Raw genomic sequence first — 9847 nt, 5'->3', positions numbered from 1 at the left:
AAATTAACACTAACGGATTACTGTTAAAATGTATACACTTAATTGCAGTATCGACGGGTTTTGCTGAAATTCAAATCCAAAAAAGTTGATTATTTTATTTTTACGAAGCATCAAGTGGTATGGTCACTCAGCATTTGACACGGTATATTAAAAAATTTTATTGCAAAGACTAGAAATTTGAATATTTATTAAAGCGGTTTCTGTTGCTGTTTCTCACTTGTCAGACTTTGGAGTTTTGTCATCAATATTGTCAATAGTTGTTGGTGTATACACAATATACATTTTTTCTATAAACACATTTTCTTTGTAAAAATTTTATGGTTTATATTAAATGAGCAAATGACACTTTATATTAAAAATTTTTATTGCGTAGCTGTGTTATTGTGTAGCTGTGTTGTTTTATTGTGTAGAGTCTGTGTAGCTGTGTTTGTCTCAGGTGGCTTGGTGTTGCGGTGAGTTGTCAGTAGTAGTAAGAAATGCTAATTACCAGGAAATTCCACGAACTGCGTTCTAAAGACAAAAAAAAAGACTAAAGCTTAAAAATATTTCTGATATTTAACTATAGAAGTTTAGAATGAAAAATAAACCCTTTTTAAAGTTAAACAATATAAAAATAGTTTTCTAATGTGGTTTCAAAATAAAAAGGTTAAATTATCCGAATGATTAATTCGTTAACTGTTTTTTTTGAGTTTTTTTTTTTATCTAAAAAAAAACATTTTGTAAGAATAACCAATAATCTTTTATATATGTATTTCGAAAAAATATTTTTATAGAGACTGTTTTTAATTTAGATAATTTTAGATTTTTAATTAGGTTTTTTGCCATCCAGGGTGCTTGCCAGCTTTTGTCTCCCTACTCTAGATCCATCCCTTTTTGCCGTTTCCTTATGCAGATTTTTTCTTTGCTAGTTGTGTGGAAAAGCCATTCCCAAATAACAAGTATTATTTGTAAACCTCGGTCAGAGTATATTACAGCCCCAACCCCCCGAGCTATTTGAGGCTACCATTTTTAATTCAAAATTTAATGTAGGAGCAACAGTAAAATGTTTGTTTGGATTTTTTTTTTGGAGGGGGGGATTCACCACCCATATACAGAATGGTTTGTTTGTTGTAATTTTTAATGTTAATCTTTACTGTTAAACTTTTTTTGTGTAATTTATGATATTTTTTTAAAAAATATTAAGAAAGCCATGCTATACATAATGGTGTACACAATTTTTAAAGGTGAAAAACCTCAACGGTTACGAAAGAGTAACAATTTAAAAAAAAAAAAAAAAAAGGTATTCAATACCTAAGCAAAATCATCATCCGTCTAGTTTGTGTCAGTTAACGCATCCCTCCTTCTGATAAAAACTTCAGACAGACAGATGTGGAATAGCAATAAACTAGAAAAGGCTAGAAAGTAACCTGACAACTAAAATAATATCACAGGGCACTTCAACCAGGAAGAAACTTAGCCAGGCATCGAACCCTTACCCGTGAGACAAAAGAGTCCATGCCCGCCAACCACTTAGCCAGGATGGTAATTCTTGAAACCAGGATATACTTCTTGAAATATTTACATTAATGATCTTACATATTAGTAAATTACATTAGTAGTAGTAGTATTAGTAGCAGCTTGCATATATTGCCTTTTGGTCAATTGATCCTCCCATTTCAGCATTGTCTGAAAGTTTCAACTTAATGCCCAAATCAAACAGTTCGTGGTAATGAAGTGTAAAGTAAGGAGCGACCGCGGCTCAATGGTAACCAACACTCTAAAAAACGGGATTTTGATACCAATAGATACATCAAAAGAATCAGATTTTAATTCTGATTTCAAATATATAAGTTTCATTAAGTTTAATCTTACCCATCAAAAGTTACGTGCCTGAGAAAATTTGGCTGATTTTCGAAAAAAGGGGGAAAGACCCCCTAAAAGTTATAGAACCTTAATGAAAATCACACCATCATATTCAGCGTATCAGAGAACCCTACTGTAGAGGTTTCAAGCTCCTATCTACAAAAATGTGGAATGTTACATTTTTTGCCAGAAGAAGATCACGGATGCGTGTTTATTTGTTTGTTTGTTTTTGTTTTTTTTTTTTTTTTCCCAGGGGTGATCGTATCGACCCAGTGGTCCTAGAATATCGTGGGAGGGCTCATTGGAACGGAAATTAAAAGTTCTAGCGCCCTTTTTAAGTGACCAAAAAAAATTGAGGGCAACTAGGCACCCTCCCACGCTCATTTTTTTCCCAAAGTCACCTGATCAAAATTTTGAGATAACCATTTTGTTCAGCATGGTCGAAAATATGATAAAAATGTCTTTTAGGATGACTTGATCCCCCAAAGTCCCCAGGGGGAGGGCTGAAAGTTATGAACTTTACTCAATGTTAACATATAGTATTGGTTATTGGGAAGTATACAGACTTTTTCAGAGGAGATTTTTTCTGGTAGGTGGGGGAAGGAGAGGGTGGGGGGCTATATGGAAGGATCTTTCCATGAAGGCCGGTTTCAGGGGGGACGGGACATGGCTATGACGGGGGTGCCGGATTTCCCAGCATTATTAAAGAGAAAGATCAGGAATTAAATAAAAAAAAACAAGTTTTTCAACTGATCAACTGATTGTGATTAAGAGGTCATTTTTAAAGAACTGGAAAAAAAAATTCGAACTATAGTTTAAAGAGCAGGGTATTGACTAGGGGGCGAACCCCCTAATATACGTTTTAAAAATTTATGAATATAGAAGTTCGTTACGTAAGTTAATTCTAAGTTACGTATATTTATTACTAATAAAAACGTTCGTAAATAAAATTAAACAAGTTTCGAGAAAGCCATTTAACCAAATATAATATGCAAATTTTGTTTTAATTATTCATGTACGGTGAGCCAAAATCAAAACCTGCATTAATTCGAAAACGTTCAAAAATTAAATAAAAAAAACAAGTTTTTTTAACTGAAAGTAAGGAACAACGTTAAAACTGAAAACGAAAAGAATTTAGTCCGTATATGAAGGGGGCTGTCCCCTCCTCACCGCCTCTCTATTTACGCTAAATTTTGAATTACTAACAAATATATTTTTTAAAAAAATAAAAAAAATTTAGCGAATCGCGCGAGGCGATGCGGCGGGGACAGCCTCCTTCATAACCGAAACTCTATAACACGGGATTGGCTGGGGGAGGGGCAGGGCCTTTTGTTTACATATAGTATAGGTTATTGCGAAGGATACAGACATTTTCCGGGTGGATTTTTTCTGGTAGGGGGGGGGCTGGGGGAGGGGTTTACATGGGAGGATCTTTCCATAGAGGAATTTTGCATGGGGATGGGAATTTTCCATGAAAGGGGTACCGGATTTCCCGGCACTATTTGAAAAACGGCCAAAAATTAAATTAAAAAAAAAAAAAAAGTTTCTGCAACTGAAAGTAAGGAAGAAAATGAAAAACTTATACTAAAAGAAATTATTACATATATTAGGTGGTTCATCCTATCGTCAATACCTCGCTCTTTACGCTAAAGTTTTTCTTGGTACTTTCAAAAGATCTTTTTATTCTAATTAGACGGTCTTGTGATTTTAGCGTAAAGAGACTAGGGGGAAACCCCTTCATATACGTATATCAAGCCGAACAGACTTTATTCTATATACGAAAGGTTGCCTCCTCTTCAATACCTTGCTATTTATGTTATATTTCTACTGTTTGTCCCATTTTTCAAGAACGGCTACTGAAACACAAGGGCCATATAATTAAAATAGGAAGCCTTATTTAAAGTCCTAACAGCTATAGCTTCGACATCAGATCGAGAGATCACTGGTTCAAACATTTTCACAGATAGTAGTCAGAAGAAAGTGAACAGCTGTGAAATTTTAACATAAAATAACATTTTTTTTTTTTAACACAAAATAACTAAAAAAAAAATATTTCAAATAGTTATATTTTGCTCCTAAGGTAGAGGGCGAAGGTTCAGCTTGTTCTTTTGTACAACTGCAACAGCAATATTACAACGCAAAAATAAATTTACTGTACTGTTCTGTTCTTGATCTTTTTTCCTGCTGTTTTGTTTCATTCTTTTGGATTAGATTTTCCTGTTGATTAACATTTTGAACTGGTGCCTTATGAAGTTTTATTGTGTATTATCTTATTCAAAAACTTAGTGTTGACAAAACATCTGTGTTTTGTAGCCAGTGAACTAGTGACATTTTTATGAGAGTACCCTGAATTACGCAAGGAAATCTTTGACAGGTAAGTGAGAGTTTACACATTTAAATATATGGGTTTAGTTTAGCATTTCCTGATTAGTATATCTCTAGGCTAGCCTAGCAACAGGTGTGATTAGGCATAGGCTATTAAATTAGAAACAAAATGGCTAGTATCTATTTTCTGTTCCATAAGTAACAAGGCCTAGTCTACTGTTGAAAGATGCAGATTTCCTGAAAGAGTTAAAGCCACAGTTTGATGCTGTTTTTGAACCAAGATCCCAAACATGACACATCATAGGCCTAGGCATTATGACAAAACACTATGCCATAGCATAGGTTTTTGATCAATTGAAATTTTGACAAAAAAACATTTTATCTTAATTTTCAGTTATCAGTTTCTTCTTCTCTAGGTTTAGTTCCAAAGATGCAATTCTTGTTAGAGTAGAATTTTAAGCCATAGGCCTGTGAAACCTAAGAAAATATAGGAAATTTAATAATAATAATTTCATTTTTGCCCACTCATCCTACAAAAATAGGGAAAAAGCAGAGTAGTACAAAAGAAGAAAAAGGAAAAAAAACACTCAATATCAAAGAACAACATTATGTATTAATTTCTTCATTTGCACTTGCACTTCTATGACTAGATCAGATTTAGAGGCAAAACTCAAACAATGTTTCCAATGCCTTTTTTCAGCCTTTTTTATCAGAAATGAATTTTACTCCCACCCCTATGTATACCGATTCAGGGTATATATTTGCAAATTAGGGGGGGTAAATTTTATTTATTTCGTAATTGTCCGGTAAGTTTACCCCCCCCCTTCCCCCCAATGTGCAAATATATACCCTGAATTGGTATATATAGGGTTGGGGTTAAGATTCATTTCTTACTAAAATGATTGTTATATTTGGAAAGGGCATAAAAAAGGCATTATTCCTAAGCCAATAATGTGAATTGCAAAAAATTTACTGTTTAAACCTACCTCTCATTTACATCAGAAATAAAATTTACCCCCACCCCCCTAATGTGCAAATATATACCCTTAATTGGTATATATGTAGGAGTGGGGGTAAAATTCATTTCCAAGAAAAATGATTATTACATTTGGAAAGAGAATAAAAAAATGAATCAAGTGGTATTTTTACTTTATTTGTAAGTAAATAATGTGAATAACAAAAAATTTATACCAAAAGAGCTTCTACTATACTTAACCTCCCTCCCCTAATTTGTAAATGTATAGGCTATAACCCAAATTATATATTTCCCATATTTTTTATTTATTTTGTCAGAATTGATTCACTTTTTAAACAAGAGTGACAAATTGGATTTATTTTGGGATATATTTTTGCAAATTACAGGGCTGGGGGGAGGGAGGGGTTTAATATTTTCTGCATATTATGAAGTAAGCATTATTTTCTTAACATCTCTCCTTCTCTATAGTTTAAATTTTTTGCTAATATGGTACCAAACCAATTTAGGATGGGAACTAGGCACTAGTGTGCAACATTTACCAGTAAGTTTCAAAACTTACTCCTACCAAATAAGTTACTGGTGAATTTGGTAAGTTACCCCACAAGTGGTAAGTTTCAAATACTCATGAATTTTAAAGAAAATATTCTCTCTTCTCTGACACATTGATAAGAAAAAATAGTTTTGCATCAATTTATTTGTTTATTTCCTACTTTGGTTACAAAGGGAAAAAATTATAATAAATTGCACTTCAGGCTTCAGATAATTCTTTATAAGAGATTAGAGCTGCTGTTGCTCCTCCTCATGTGGTGCATACCACCTCTACTATAATGTGGCAGTGAACTATTGATAGGAAGACATAATAGCAGTGTCAACATCCCTTCCATCCTCTCACATCAATTTCCAGGCATTTTTTAAGCTGTATGGTGAAGCTCATTTTTTCCTATTGAGTAACTGACAAACAATTAGAATTTTGCTTGATGTGGTTTCTATGATGGGTCTGTACTAGTCCATAACTTGACCAGAGTCGGTTGTAGGAGTCTACAGTAAAACAAATTGTTGAAATTTTTACAGCCACTCCCATAAGCAGCAACTTCACAAAAAATAGCCTACCAACAGGCTGCCAATTTGACAGCTTTTGCAGTCTCAAAGTACAATGATTTGGAAAATGGACCACTTTTGGACATGTAGCTACAGAGTTCTGTGTTCAAGACCCCAACAAAGTCAGCATCAGATCTTTTGTTAAATGAATCACCATCCTTCCAAAATTGGTTGGAAAATATAGCAATCTCATGGATTCAACTTACTAAATTCATCCTTAAATGAGAGCATGGGAAACAACTAAAGACATTGAGGCAGACTTGGCTAAGATTGTAAAATACAATGAAAAGTCAAAACATGCAGAAGCCTGCACAAGTATCCATTTCAAAACAAAGATTCCAAAGGAAAGATTCATTTTGATATTGTGATGACCTTCTTATAACAACACTTCATCCAGAAATAATTAAGAATCTAGTGGGATGATGGGACAGATTTAAGTTTGGGCACTAGTTGTTGCTGTGTCACCATTGCATTGCTAGATTAGAAGAGATTGGAGTGGAATATTTCTTATTTATAGGCCTTACCACCTGAATTATAGCTGAATATATAATTCACTGATTATTTATTCTATTGTTAAAGACAGCCAGTCAAAAAAATCAAGTCAAAAACTCAACAAATTAAATTGACCTCTGCTATGAACACCTTATTCATTCAGACTGACTGACTCATTGCATATCCATTTTTTTTCTTTTTGATTTTACTTTATGACAAAGAGGTTGTCCAACAGAGTAACATCAGCATAAGCATTAAGGGGTATGGCTCATGCATTGAATCTGATGACTGAAAATATTTTTATGATAGATTTTAGTGAAGTGGCAGCTCTCTTAGGGATGGATTTGATTCAATTGAGAACATTTCTGTTCATCAAATACTTAAACTTAACACAACTTATGAAACTTACCAGTAAGTTAGACAGAAATAAATGTAAACATGTAAACAATGTAAACAATGTAAACATCAAAGTCTTTAACTCAAGCCTACTATTACCATAGGATAGGATGGTTTTAGCTATTCTTAGTTAGACTGCAGAGTGTTTTTCATTTTTTGGGGGATGCTTGTAAATATTTCATGGATGCTACCAAGTTGTAAAATTTGCAATTTTCAATTATGCCAAGTGTAAATTATGGGCTAAATTTCTTAAATTTCTTAGATGTTGTAAGCTAAACTATTTTACCTTTGAAATCATAGTGCTGTTTTGGTCTAGCTTATATGGGACATTATTATATTATATAGGCCCAAATGTTTTTTTTGGGGGGTGGGTGTTAAGGAAAAATGATGGGCTTTTTGTATACAAGTTTATTGTGTAAAGTTGCTGAATGTTTAGTGCAGGGATGTATATTGAAATTAATTAGTAATTAAAAAACTTTTTTCTAGGTTGCTCTTCTCATTGAAGGTTTTCAAGTTTAATGAGCCTGTAATGGATTAAGGTAATCAGTGACATTTTTGGAAGGTGACATTATGCTTACAATCTTTTCTAACCTCTAGTTTATTAGCCTAATTCTTGATAGATTATTTATGCCTTATACATGCTTCTTTTGGTTGAAGCACAAATTCCTACCTTGTAATTTTAATTTACTTTGTGCAAGACAACCTACTATTTTTATTAAGATAGTTCACTTACTTTTTCAAACTTATGAAACATTTTTATGCAAAAGGGAATTGCTCATCCTGTTTTATGTTTTATAACTGCATTCCTAGAACACTAAACCAGTACCCCTTCAGTACCTGTACCTAAGTCCAGTATGTAAACCAGTACCTTGATATTATAAGTCAAACATCCGGTTATTTTGATTCTTATAAGATTAAACACTTCCTTTAAATCAAAATTGAGTAGCATCATGTATGCATTATCAGCACACTTTTGAGTAAACAGACAACTCAACTAGAAATAATGACACAAAAAATTTGACTGCAACAGATAATCAGTATAATCTTTGTATTCAGTACAAAAAATAACTGTAAGACATGATTTTCAATTTTTTTTTTTTCTTGTTTGATATTTTGTCTTTGGCAAGAATGCTGTTAAACATTCTATGTTTTTTGGAGCTTTTTTTTTATTTTGGTTTACTTATGTTTCCTCTTTGAGGAATTTTTATTTCTTATTCATATATTCAAACTTTTTTCTTTGTTTCATCTTGTCCTAATAATAAGATAATAAATTCTTTAGAAATTATAACACAAAAATTCTCTTCTTCTTTTTTGAAATTTTGTCTTTGGCAAGTATGTTGTTAAAGATTTCATGTTCTTTGGATTTTTTTTGTGATTTTAGTGTTCTTATGTTTTCTTCTGGGGGTAATTTTGATTTCTTATTCATAGTCTACCTTTTCTCTTTGTTTTATCTTATTTTGCTAATACTAATTCTCTTTCATTTCTTTTTTCAGGTGCTGTATCTAAAGTAATATTTTTCTTAGCATTTTCTTAATATTTGCATTTCCTTAGGGATTTTTTAGCCTTTGTAGGTCACAAATATTTATAGAAAGAAGACAGCTCTAGGTCCATAGGGTATCTGATAGCAATTGCAATGGTTTGACAATATTAAAGCAAGAAACTCAAAAAGAAGGAAAAATACAAAAGTCGAGCCAAACAAGTGGCTGACGAAAAGAAAGAGCATTATGAGAAAAACAAAGACGTTCTCAAATTGAGTGCCAAAAACGAATCTAAGCAGGATGAGAAAGCAGCAGCTCTGAATAAACGTCGAGTTTTAAAACGATATAACACTGATGAGGAGTATCATCAGAAATGTATCAATTCATCATCAGAACATGTGAAGAACAAATACAGAAATGATGAGTCTTATCGCCTGAGGACTATCAAGTCTGCATCAGAATGTGTGAAGAACAAATACAGAAATGATGAGTCTTATCGCCTGAGGACTATCAAGTCTGCATCAGAATATGTGAAAGATAGATACAAAAATGACAAGACTTACCGCCTGAGTACTATCAAGTCTGCATCAATCCAGAGAAATACTAAATACAGAGAAAATGAAGAGTATCGTCAGAATTACATCAAGACTGCATCAATCCAGAGAAATACTAAATACAGGGAAAATGAAGAGTATCGTCAGAATTACATCAAGACTGCATCAATCCAGAGAAATACTAAATACAGAGATAATGCAGAGTATCGTCAGCATTACGTCAAATCTGTCTCATTAAAACAAAGAAACAAATAGAGGAATGATGATTTTTATCGTAGCAATCACATAGAAAAGGTTACTGCTTACAATATATTGAAAAGATACAAAGGGATCTATTCTTCTTGTAAGGAACAGATGAGAAAAACATCAAACAAAGTAATCAAATTCTACAAGAGTTTCTGTAGAAGCCGCAGGTTGACGAAAAAACGTGACAAAACATTCTCCTTTCACTCAAATCTCCCTGAACTTGCAATAAGATCTACACAAAAGAAAGTGAGAAGTTATCCTTCAAAAAGGATAGAGAAAAGTCGGAGCCAAGTACAAACCAGTATCAAGTCTTTAGATATATCTTGCTTTTTAAGCCAGTCTAAGCACAATTTGACTCAGGCTAAAAACAGGCGGTCAAGTTTATTTGCAAGAAATTACAGAAAAAAAATGGGCATATAAGTCTAGGATGTTAGCAAACA

Source organism: Artemia sp. Qi Xiang Cuo, unplaced genomic scaffold (genome assembly GCF_049724085.1).
Source record: "Artemia sp. Qi Xiang Cuo unplaced genomic scaffold, ASM4972408v1 HiC_scaffold_22, whole genome shotgun sequence".
NCBI lineage: Eukaryota > Metazoa > Arthropoda > Branchiopoda > Anostraca > Artemiidae > Artemia > Artemia sp. Qi Xiang Cuo.
Note: the sequence above shows the minus strand (reverse complement) of the source record.